Source organism: Bidens hawaiensis, unplaced genomic scaffold, assembly GCF_021521415.1.
Source record: "Bidens hawaiensis isolate Kalapana, Puna unplaced genomic scaffold, B.hawaiensis_p1.1 tig00030532_1, whole genome shotgun sequence".
Classification (NCBI taxonomy): Eukaryota; Viridiplantae; Streptophyta; class Magnoliopsida; order Asterales; family Asteraceae; genus Bidens; species Bidens hawaiensis.
In genome coordinates, this window is record NW_027495095.1 from 38,266 (window position 1) to 50,979 (window position 12,714).

General features: G+C 39.5%; 1 long non-coding RNA gene across 1 annotated transcript; it reads left to right on the plus strand.

Moving 5' to 3' along the window:
• Nucleotides 1-2,241: 2,241 nt before the first annotated feature.
• LOC143580596 (uncharacterized) lies at nt 2,242-4,812 on the plus strand. Its single transcript, XR_013143686.1, has 2 exons — nt 2,242-2,625; nt 3,272-4,812. It is a non-coding gene; the product is annotated as an uncharacterized LOC143580596 (long non-coding RNA).
• The last annotated feature ends 7,902 nt before the right edge of the window (nt 4,813-12,714 follow it).

Below are 12,714 nucleotides of genomic sequence, written 5' to 3' on the forward strand. Positions count from 1 at the left end.
GAGATCGTGCAAGACGTGTGGAAAGATGCATGGGGGTGAGTGTAAGTGGGGTAAAGGATCGGATGTTTTTTATAAGTGTGGTAAGGCTCATGGTGGGGAATGCAGGCTGGGATCGAATGCCTGTTATAAGTGTGGAAAGGTGGGGCATTATGCTCCCGATTGTACTGCAAAACCCGCATGTTACAGGTGCGGTAAGCCGGGACATTTTGCTAATTAATGCACTGATGGTGGTACCGGAGGAAGTGGAAAGAAGGATGCTGAACCAACAAGGCGAAAGACTAGAGCCTACATGCTGACTCAAGAACAAGCTAAGCAGATTCCAGATGTCGTCACAGGTACGTGACGGGTGGTCCATGGGACAACCCTTAATTGAATTAAAGCCGTATTAATCATGATTTGAATTTGTTTATTTTGTGGAATTAGATAACTACGGTATTATTGGTGAATTGTAGACTCAAAGGAGGTTCCGGGGCTATTATGGAGTATACCGAGGCAACCGCATGAGCCGAAGACGCGCGAGTGGTCAAAAGAAGTGAAAACGAGAAGGCGCGTGGAAGTCCACCGTGGCCCACGGTCCAGACCGTGAGCCACGGTCCAAATGTGCAAATCGAACAGAAGCCACCGTACCGTGGCTGGTATGGTGGCCGTTGAGATCACCATGACCCACGTTTCCACCGTGGGCCACGGTCCTGAAGAAACAAGAAGTCCACCGTGACCTATGGTTCCACCGTGGGCCACGGTCCAGATCGTAATTGCCGAATTCTTTTTGTTTATTACTCGTATTTTGGCTGGCTTTTCATTATCTTTGATCCCAAAAACACCCTAGGGGCGAATTTGTGAGAGCAAGAACAAGATTTTGGTGATTGTAATCATTCGTTTGGGTTTGTGATTCGCATGATTAACCTAATTGAAGTGATGATAAATCAAACTATGTGTGGCTAGTACTCTTTATTGTTCTCTCCCAAATTGTAAGGTTTTCTAATTGGATATTTGTTAATCATTTATGTTATTGGTGAGATAGTATTGTGATCATATGATTATTGTGCTTTGGTGATTGTGTGTTTGTTTTGTAATTGTTAGTATGTTATAATTCGTGTTCTTGACTATCCGTTCTTGGTGCCATAGGCAATCGAGATTTAGTAGAAGAGAATTAGGGTTAACAATACTAAACTGATTTTTGAGTGACAACCTTGCGTTTGGTAATCCAAGTACTTAGTCCTCTCTTATCACATCCAAACGTATTTTCACGAACTATAATTGTGTAGTTCATCTCACAAGTAAACATTAACTTTATCAACTTTGGAAACCTGAAATCGGGAGAGAGCATTGTTTCTTATATTGTTAAAACTCATTTATTGCTTTAACAATTTTTATTAATCAAAACCAAACAACCAAATCATTGAATTTACATTTTGCACTTAGATTAATTTAGATTAATTTTATAGCTACTCAGTAACGCATTTTCCACAAATCTCCCTGTGTTCGATACCCGCTTATCGCTATCTATTAGTTGTAATCGGCTTATTGTCCAAAAATATTTTTCTTTTTATTTCTTTTTGTTTAAGTTCGGTATTACGCTTGGTATTGCTTGTGCAGGATTTTATTATAGAGTCGACAGCATACGTATAGTTCGATTATGAGTTATTATAGTAATCAAAGTTCACCGGGTGGCCCGCCAGACCTACCATTCACACAAGAATTCTCAAACTTTGACCTACCACATCCTCAAACACAAAACCAATATGAATATGATGAGTTTGCTGAGTTTGTGCCTACGGTGCCACAATTTAATCAAAGAGGTCAGAATCGGTTCAAGTTCGGTCGGCAAATGTATAATGGTGATCAACAGAACGATTATGGAGGACATCAGGGTCAGGATGAGTATATGGATGGAGTGCCTAGGGCGAATCACAGGGCCCCAGTTAGAGGAGTTGCTAGTCATTTTCCGCCTATAGTACCAAAGAACGCCTCATTGTTCGAGCTACCACATCAGAATGCAAGATCTTTTGAGACACCAATTCAGAATTGCTATGAAGGAAGTCAAAGTAACTATCAAAGCAACTTGCATTATCAGGGGAATAGGCAAACGGGTCAGCATGGGTCGGATGATAACTCCATCAATGAAAAATTTGATAAAATTATTGAGTTAATGATGGATATTCAAAAAGGCAACGAGATTAGAGAAAAGAAAATCAAGGCATTGTCACAGCAGGTTGGACAATTAACTGAAGAAGTGGTAGTCATTATAAGAGATCAAGGTAAGCTTTGTAGCGATACTCAGATATGTCCAGCTCACAAATCGTCTAACACAACGAGTGTCCACATAAATGAGGTAAGTACTCATCCTCTTTCTGAAATTTCTATTGTTGGAACTCATTCACCACAATGTGTTGAGGGTGGAGTGAATGATATAACCGAGTCTAAGGGTGATAGTGAACATGATCAGGAAGTTAAAAGTTTTACAAAGTCTGCAAGTGATTCAAAGAACATGTTTTCTCAAATTAGTAATTTGAATGTGAAAGTTCCATTTCCAATGGCTTTACTTTCACCAAAAAATTTAAGTAAACGAGAACAACCTAAGAGTGAAAAATGGGGAAATTTTGAAAAAGTGAAAATAAATAAACCGTTGCTTGAACAAATTAAAGCGAGTCCTGATCATGTTGAGTGTTTAGAAGAGTTAAGTACCCACAAGCGGCGTCACAAGTTTCCTAAACAATTTGATTTAACTGCTAGTGTGAACACCATTTTGATGGGTACCCTTCCCCCGAAACTTCAAGATCCAGGAACACCTATTATTTCAATACAAATAGGTGATTTTAAATTAGATATGGCTTTATTGGATCTTGGAGCTTGTGTAAGTATTTTACCGGGGAGTTTGTATGATCAATATGATTTTGGGCCACTACAAAAGGTTAAAACAACAGTGGTGTTGGCAGATCAAACTCCTAAGTGTCCTAGGGGGATTGTAAAGGATGTGATTGTAAAAGTTGGTGCATTCTATTATCCGGTGGATTTCCTCGTTCTTGATTGTGTAAAGAATACACAACTGACTGTTATTATGGGTAGACCGTTCTTAGCAACAACAAAGGCTATTATTAACTGTGCTGAGGGAACAGTTAGAATGAGGTTCGGGGAAAATAAAATGAGTTTAAAGTTGTTTTCTAATTTATCTGGTCATAAAACTGACAAGTGTGGATCTTCTGAAAAGGAGAATCAAACAGAAAAGAAAGTATATTTTATGATTGACAGGTTAAATGAAGAAAAAGTGAAGAAGAAGTCAAGAAGGAGAAGAAGAAAAAAGGTCAAGAAATCGTTAGAGTATGACTATTACAGAGAAACTTGCAAATTTTATGATCTGGTATGGGAAACTAATGATGAGAATGGAACAAGTTTAGGAGCGGAAGGAGGCAAGCACCTTACAAGACCACCATGAACGGCACATAAGGTATGGTCTGGCTGAAGACCTTAATAAAAATTTAGCGCTAACCGGGAGGCAACTCGGCCTTGTATTCAGGTATGTGTATGTTTTGTTGTATTTGAACTTTGTGGGTGTAGTTCACTATAAACCCTCACGAGACCTCACTCGTCCACCCGGGCTACCGGGGGTTTAAAGGGCTTGTTGCATACGCTAAATGCAATCTTGATTCCTACGAAAGTGAGTTAGGTCTTTTAACAATTTTACTAGTTTAACAAATTTAATTATGAAATTTATTTAATTTGGCATGGTAATTAAAATTAACGGTTTTGCAAATGGTTTAAAAGACATATCCTAACAGTTGTGAGAAGCGTGCTTCTACACGTGTGAGAGTTTGCAGTTTCTGTTGAGTGAATTGAGGAGTCGGGTTCGTTGAGCGCAAGCACGAGTATATTTGAGTGGCTTATTTTTCTTATCAGGTGATTTCGTTTTCATAATTCTTTTTTTTTATTAGTTTTACTATTAAAAGTGTAATTGTATATTGTATAAAGTGTTAGGACCATCACTTTAAGCCCGGTTTTAAAATTTTTAATCAGTCAATTTTAATCCCGTCCTCAATAATATATTTTTTATTGCTAAATTTTAAACATTGAGGAAAATGTCAACCTCAAGTGTGGAGATGGGGTAAAATTAAAATTTTTGCCTTAGAGTGCCTTGATTTTTCTCAAAAGCCGGATTTGTAAATAATTAATTGCTATTATTAATGCCAAGTAGAGGTCTTTGGTCATGGTAAGTTTTTAAGCTTCTCGAAAGTCTTCCCATGCAAATATTTTTCAAAAAGAAAAATAAAATGGACCGTTTAGATGGGGATAACGAGTCATGGGGACATGTATACATGTTTATATCAGCAACCTTATTCCTCCGGTACGTGTGTGAGTTGACCACATATATATAATACACATATAATACATAGTATATACACATGTCATACGAGTGCCATTATAGAGAGTAACCAGTATGTCCATGATATCTAGAACTTGGTTGTCTCATGCATTTTGAGATCTTAATACCACCACCTGTATGGAAAAATAGGACTGTAGAAACCCACATATAATGGCCTTTACATGAAGAAAAAATAAATAAATACTCCCAACCCTACATTATCCCCTAGGAGCCAAGTATGTGCCTTTTCCCTTTCGTTTATTTAACCCACATTACAAGCCGTGTTTGCCTTGGCCTTTATTATTCTTAACCCTGTGGATGAAATTCGGTATGTCAAGAGTTGTATATAAGTTGTTTGTCGAGCATAATACACAATGTACTTATGTCTCGGATCAGTTGTTTGTATACATTGATGTTAGTATTTGTTTAAAAAAGAGAGAAAGAAATTAGAAAAATGTTGTAAAATCAAAGAAAAGCTCAAAAAGAGTCGATGTTTGAGTTAGTAGTGTTTGTAAATAATAGTGAGTGAGTTGTTTGTTTGTTGAATAAATTGGGTTTCATCCACCATAAGCTACTAAATAAATCTGCTTCCACGCCCTAACCAAAGCCACAACAAAACCCTTAGTTCTATTCTCTATGCAACCGGTGGGTAATGGGTGGAGATATGACTTGCTTCCGAGCTTATTACATTGTGTTCATACTTGGTATAGAGGGCAAAGAGATACTAGCACATTTTTTGCTGGTCCAGATATTAAACCGAGAGGAGAGATTTTATATTATGAGGGGCGTGATCATGTGTGCCTTAACCGGAAACAAAGTACACTCGTTTGGACGGTCCATAGTTTTAAAATGTATCATTAAATTATTTGATGGGTTATCAATCATGACAGTGTCAGTTCTTGGGAATTGGGTATGACCTTATACCTTACTAGTATTAATAATGGTAATTGATGAACCATCGATGAGGTGTATGCGTTGGATGAGAGTTTGCTTGAGGGCAAGCAAATGATAAGTGTGGAGATGTGATGAGTGGTTGTTTTACAGGTATCAAATATATATAAATGAATGTTTTTATTCATAATTATAAGTTAAACGATCTATGTATTAGTGGTTTTTATATTTTATGGGTTTAAGACGAAAATTAGTTGAAACGATGTAATTTAATAAATACGGTTAGTAATTTTGTCAAACTTAAAATTACCATGGGTTGTTATTATCATTTTATATATATATAAATAAGTTTAATAATTTGAATTCTCAAACAAGTCACACACTAATACGAATTATACGATTACATATGATTTGAAAATATTATTGTGACTTGTTTGAATTAATGTTACACAGGAGCAAACAATAATTTACAAGCTTCCAACTACTACACACCATTGGTTGTGAGTTTGAACGGAAATTAAGAGAAAGAAAAATGGGCTCAATTAATTAATATTGGTGATTACAAATAATAGCAAACAGGCCTGGACTTTCTCCTTGGATTGCAAAACGGCCGAACATGGAAAAAATAGAGACAGTCCACCAACATTGGAACAAAGGAGGTTCGAGGGCAGTTTTGGGGTGGATGCAATTTGTGTTGTCAGACGGCAGGGGCTTTTGATGGAAGAGAGAAGGCGGCCTAGGGCTGCGTGTCACACAAATCAAGACGACATAATCATGATGAGGCAAGGCTAATCTCGTTGTAACTTTCTCCGAATGAATGGTTCGTTTGGGTTTAACACTTTTCTCAATTTTATTCATGTTTGGATTTGTTCTTGACATTGACAACGTTGTATGAACGTATTGATGTGTTGGTTTATTTATACTATTTGCATGTGTTAGTAATCCTTGCTTTGCAACTTGTTCGGTTGATGACAAAACCTAGTAGCTTGTTGGGTGACATAGAGTAGGTCGATTCACACTAAGAAATAGGGTAATTGAATTATAAAAGATCTGATGACAAATATCTATTTTTGATTAGCACCTAAATAACCGACTTTCCAACTCCATGTCCACGTGGTGTCCAATTAATGAAACGAGTTACGTGCGAAACCTAGAACCTGAAACCTGGAGGAGGTTGTATTTTCTTTAAATTGTTTTTAAAATCAATTTTCTAATTTTGCTTGACAACGTTTGTCCACTTTAGTTATAATTTAATATTAAAATAATCAAACAAATTTGTAATATTGACCACATGCTCCTCGTGGATACGATACCTTACTTACTCTAACTATTTAAATTAATTGGGTTTTTGAATGGCTAAAACGACGGTCATCAGTACGTTTCTAGTAAACGGTATTTCCGCTTCAGTATTGTTTGATTCGGGTGCGAACAAAAGTTTCGTAACTACACCATTTAGTAAATTAGCTAAAATGAAATGTTGCCGAGTGTCTGAAACTTTTATAGTAGAAACCGCTAGCGACACTTCGGTTGAAATAATGAAAATGGTTAAGGACTGTAAGATAGAGTTAGAGGGACATGAGTTCCCTGTTACTTTGTATGTTATGTGATGACCGTCGTTTGAGTCAATAAAAAACCTAATTATTCTAAATAGTTAGAGCAAGTAGGGTATCGTATCACAAAGAGTATGTGGTCAATGTATTTGTGTAACAGATTTCTAATTATGAAATGACTGATTTTTTAGTGCTGATCACACAAGCAATTTTAGTAAATGTAGAGAACTAAGCAACGAACAAATAAACGAGTTGTAAGCAGTTAACAAAGCAAATCACACCCGGGAATTCAAGTAAGCAACCAACAGTATCTCATGCAACCTAACAGATTAATTATTAACGATTAACTGAAAACTGATCAATCAGACAAAACCTTAGACATTAACAATTACTTTACACACGGCACTGGTTATCAAACAGTCCTTGCCAGTGTGACTCAGTTAAGGGCAATTGTATTTTTTATCGTATTCAATCTAACCGAACAGTTATATGACTAATTATCTAGCAACTGGTAACAGATCGTTCAGACCAACGTAAATCTAAACCGACCGAACACACAGACATACCAAACATCAATAATCATATATCAATCATCAATAAAAATACACATGTATTCCAAATCACATGAGAAAAATTGTAAAAGGTTAAAAACTATACATCTCGGGTGCGATTCTAGGAGATTAGCCGAGCCTTGACATCATTGAATCTTCGATATGGATGATAGGAATCATATGTAGGGTCTTGGCACGATCTAGGATAGTGAAAATTGCCTTCTTGGACTGCTGGAATCGCCTATTGGTCGTCAAAACCGAGTTAGGGTGAATGAACAATATGTTTATAACCTAAATTTCTCGTCTGCACACCGCGATGGGGTCTTCAATGGTCCATCGCATATCGCGATGGACCAAAAAAGTCAACGATCATTTTAAACCCATAGCGATACGCTATGGGTCTTCAGCCAAGCCCATCGCGTATCGCGATGGGACGTGTCATCAGCAAACTTCATATCTTGTCTCGTTATGCGTGCTGGACATCCCGGGTCTTCATTCCGTGTCACAACAGGTCCAAATATAGCACTTTAACACCCGTGACCTGAAATACACGTATGAAGTATCGATAGTTATAGAATAAACAGTTAAAGCTAAACAATAAATGAACTAAAACATATACATATTAACCAACCATCACAAACAATTATACAATTACACTTTTAACGAAATTGCAAATGAATGTATGATCATTTGTCCTAGTGGCTATTGCCTCGACCCATTTAGACACATAATCAATGACCACTAGGATATACAGATTACCATGCGAATTAGGAAACGGGCTCATGAAATCGATCCCCCAAACATCAAAATTATCAACAACAAGGATCGCGTTCAAGGGCATCTCGTCCCTCTTAGAAATGCTCCCGAGTTGTTGACACTTTAGACAGTGTGTCGCAAACTCGTGAGCATCCTTAAACAAGGATGGCCAAAAGAAACCACTCGTTAAAACTTTTCGAGCGGTTTTCTGGCAACTGAAGTGACCACCACACGCAGACGAATGTGCGTGTTCCAACACCGATCTGACATCCTCGTCGGGTATGCATCGTCTGATCAGCACCAATCTTGAACAGGTCCGGGTCATCCCAAATATACTGTTTGGCCTGTGAATCAACTGTTTCTTCTTTCTTCTTGGCCAATGCTCTGGTAAGTCACCTGAAACTTTAAAACTAACAATATGAGCAAACCAGAGATTTTTTGAAACTGCCAGAATATGCTCATCCGGGAAAGATTCGTTAATGGGCCCATTCGTGTCCCCATTTTCCACCATAATTCGAGACAAGTGATCTGCAACAATATTTTGACTCCCTTTCTTGTCCCGAATCTCTAGATCAAATTCCTGCAACAGCAAAACCCATCTGATAAGCCTTGGTTTTGCATCCTTTTTGTCCATGAGGTACCAGACAGCAGAATGGTCAGAATATATAATAACTTTACTACCCCAAATATAATACCGGAATTTATCTAGAGCATATACTACTGCTAGTAACTCCTTCTCGGTTGTGGTATAATTCAATTGAGCATCCGAGAGGGTTTTACTTGCATAGTATATAGCAACGGGTTTCTTGTCAACCCGTTGACCCAAAACAGCCCCAACTACATAATCACTTGCATCACACATTATTTCAAAAGGTAAACTCCAATCGGTGACTGCAAGATCGGGGCTTCAACTAATTTCAATTTTAGAATGTCAAAGGCCTTAGCACATTCATCATTAAAGTCAAACGAGGCATCCTTAAGCATTAAATTACATAAGGGTTTGGTAATGTCACTAAAACTTTTAATAAACCGTCTATAAAACTCGGCATGCCCCAGAAATGATCTAATGCCTTTGACATTGGTGGCATGAGGTAGAGTAGAAATGACTTGGACCTTAGCCCGGTCCACCTCGATCCCACGACTCGAAACAACATGGCCCAATACAATTCCCTCTTGGACCATAAAATGGCTCTTTTCCCAACTAAGAAACAAGTTCGTTTCGACACATCTTTTCAAAACTCTTTCGAGTTGGTTTAAACATGACTCGAAAGATGTGCCGAAAATCGAAAATTCATCCATGAAAAATTTCCAAAGACTTCCCCACCATATCTGAAAAAATACTCATCATGCACCTCTGAAAGGTGGCGGGGGCGTTACATAACCCGAATGGCATTTGCCTAAATGCGAATGTACCATACGGGCACGTAAACGTGATCTTCTCTTGATCCTCAGGATGAATAGCTATCTGGTTATACCCGGAATACCCATCTAAAAAACTATATAATTTTTGACCAGATAGATTTTCAACAATTTGATCGATAAACGGAAGCGAAAAGTGATCTTTCGATGTTGTCGTGTTCAGTTTTCGATAATCAATACAAATGCGCCACCCGGTTACCGGCCGGGTGGCGACCTCGTTACCTGATTCGTCATTGACGACTTGGATACCCGCCTTTTTCGGTACTGTCTGAGTCGGGCTCACCCACGTGCTGTCTGATATGGCGAAGATAATCCCAGCATCCAACCATTTCAGCACTTCTTTCTTCACCACTTCCCTCATGTTTGGGTTCAACCTCCGCTAAGCATCGTGTGCGGGTTTTACAGCCGGATCTGTTAAAATTTTGTGCATCACAATTGAGGGACTGATTCCCTTCAAATCCGCTATCGTCCACCCGATTGCTTCCTTATGCTCAACCAGCACCGCCATCAAAGCATTTTCCTGTTCAACAGATAAGTTAGAAGCTATAATAACAGGCAATGTATTATTCTTACCAAGAAAAGCATATTTTAAATGCTTTGGGAGCTCTTTTAGCTCGATTTTCGGTGCTTCCAGCATTGACGGTTTCAACCCGGTATCGATCTTCTCAGGAAGTGGTTCCACCTGAACTGACCATGGTGCACGGTCTCCTCGCACAGCTGCGATCTCCATTTGTTTCTCCTCCTCTTCCAGCAACTTTTCTATCTCCACCTGTAACCTGTCAAACAAAAAACACGTCTCTGTTGTGCCATCCAAGCTGACGACAGAGTCGTATAGCGGAATGCACTCGTCAATGACATCGGCCATGAAGCACTCGTCATCAACCGGAGAATTATCTCCACATGTGAAAGCATTAATCCTCAGCTTACGGTTACCAAATGCCATGTCAATAGTACCATTTCTGCAATTAATGTTGGCATTTGCGGTAGCCAAAAATGGTCTACCGAGGATAACCGTAGGCTGTTTGGTCCATTCACCCAAAACATAATCGAGGACCAAAAAGTCAACTGGAAAATAAAAGTCTTCCACCTTAACAATAACATCAGTCAGTATTCCTCGGGGAAGTTTCGGTGTCTGGTCAGCCAAAACAACCGTGGTGGCAGCCGCGCGAAGCGGGCCAAAGTCATACTGATCGTATAGACTTCCCGGGAGAATACTGATGCTAGCTCCAAGATCTAGAAGTGCCCGAGTCATTTTAAAATCACCCACTTGAATGGGTATAATGGGCGTTCCCGGATCTTGTAGCTTCGGTGGGAGCGAACCCGAAAGAATTGCACTCACGTTATCAGTAAAATCAATTTGTTTAGGAATCTTATGACTTCTTTTCTGTGTGCACAACTCTTTCAAGTACTTAGCATAGGCGGGAATTTGTTTTATGACATCTAAAAGAGGGATATTAATTTTTACTTGTTTAAACGTTTCCCACATTTCTTCTTGTTGTGGGCCTCGTTTTGATGCCATCTTCGCCTTTGATGACGCCAACAAAGCATCGGGATATGGAACGGTTTTCACCTTTTCTTTATCCTTAAAGTTGTTGATGTCATCCTTCGGAACCAATTTGTTAGTTTTAGTTTCACTTTTGTTAGATTCATTTAGTTTAATTGGTTCCGGCTCGTCATCACTGAAGAGATTTTCATCAATCTCTTCCACCACCCCATCAACCAATGGTGGTGGACCCCAACCTTATTATCATATTTCTTACCACTACGTAAAATACTTACCTGGTTGACGTGCTTCTTCGAACTCGAGCTGTAGTGGTTCGGGTTAATTGTGGTGTCGCTCGGGAGTTGGCTCGTGTTCTTCTGTAACTTTTCCACATCTGAAGCGAGCTGACCGATCTGCTTCATCATTGCCTCTGACGACTTATCCCGTAACTCAGACTGTTGTTTCGTCTCAGTTTTATGATCAGTCATGACTTTCAACAACGCATCCAATTTTGAGTGCACCGACTCATCAGAATTTCCCGAGGACCCTTTCTGATGATCCTGATTACCCGAAGAATTTCCGCCCCGGTTACCGTCTCGTTATACCCCCGATTCTGATTAATCGAACCCTGCTGATAACCGCTCTGGCGGTAATTACCCTGCGATCTGTTCTGGCTCGATCCCTGAAAGTTCGGGTTCAACTGCGAGGATGCATTCCCGTAACGAAAGTTCGGGTGATTCCTCAGGTCCGAGTGATATGTGTTCGAATTAAACCCTTGGCCTTTGGAATCTCCGTAAGTATAATTAACTTCCTCCGTGTCATCCTCCACATCATCATAATACTCAAGACAATTTTCTGCCTTATGCCCGATTTCACCACAATCTTCACAAACCGGGAATTTAACACCAACTTTCCCGACCTCTTTCTTCTTACCCTTTTTCAACTCAGCCAGTTCACGTTCCAACTCAGTAATTCTTTCAGACTCACTCGCAACTGACTTAACTGACCTTGATGAATTACCCCGTCTTCGTCTTTCAGCTGCTGCTTCAGATTTCAAATCTTCACACATAAAGTCTAGAAAATCCCAATCATCTTCCTCAGGCTGATTTAGCAACAGACCATTACACGAGGCCTTAAGATGCTTTCGGTCCTCGTATGTCAACCCATCAACAAAGCACTTTACCAGTTCCCACAGTTCGATTTGGTGATGTGGCATTTCCTGATCATGTCTTTATACCTGGTAAAGGCTTCATGAAATAACTCACCAGATAACTGTGAAAAGTGGCGAATGTCTGAACGGGCCTCGGTAGTCTTCGACTGTGAATAAAATTCGTTTAGAAAAACTTGTTGCATCTCGGCCCAATTTCTGATACTGTGCATCGGTAGCGAATTAAACCAGAGTTTTGCTTTGTCTTTTAGGGAAAACTGGAATAATCGCAACCGGACTTCATCCTGATCGAACGTACCATCACCAATAGACCCGCAAATAGCCGAAAAATCGGTCAAGTGCAAATACGGGTCTTCAGAAGCCAACCCGTGGACTTGAAAGTTTGCTGTCCCTGCACTCGTTCCTGTGGGACCAACGGGGATGCTTCGTCCGAGATAGCCGGTCTGAACCGACTGTTAACACCGTGAACCGGAGCCATATAATTCCTCCTAAGCCCCCCAGGGTTTCCAATACCACCCCGGTTAACCGGAATACCACGA